Below are 505 nucleotides of genomic sequence, written 5' to 3' on the forward strand. Positions count from 1 at the left end.
GTAGGAAATACGAATTAAAACCTAGGTTTTGGCCGGTTTGGGAATGTTAAATCCGGCCACTTCCGGCCATTTTTCGGGGTAGGTCCGAGAACAAAAGTGGCTCCAATTAATGTTTTCAACCTAGGGTAGGAACCTTGGCCCTTAGTTTTTAGAATTTTCCGGCGAATTTTATCGCTTTGGACAAAATTTTATCGCTGTGGTGGCTGGGATACTGTGGCAGTGGGGCTTTGGGTCCCTGAGCAATCCCCAGAGCAATCCCATGTTTGTCACGGGCGCGTAGGTTTGCTCGGATTTGAATTTGGTTGCCGTTTGAGTCTTGATCGGATTTCGCCTATTGTGCGATTTCCAGTTTTGATATGTTCGGACCGTTGGATCGAACTGAAACTTACGTAGTTGTACTTTTGTGTTTCTAGGATCGTTTAGGATTCGACCGATCGTTGATCGGAGTCCCGGATACTCCAAAATTCCAAACCCTAGGTCAGGCTATGCTTTTAATTAATTAGTT

Source organism: Prunus dulcis, chromosome 4, assembly GCF_902201215.1.
Source record: "Prunus dulcis chromosome 4, ALMONDv2, whole genome shotgun sequence".
NCBI classification, from domain to species: Eukaryota; Viridiplantae; Streptophyta; class Magnoliopsida; order Rosales; family Rosaceae; genus Prunus; species Prunus dulcis.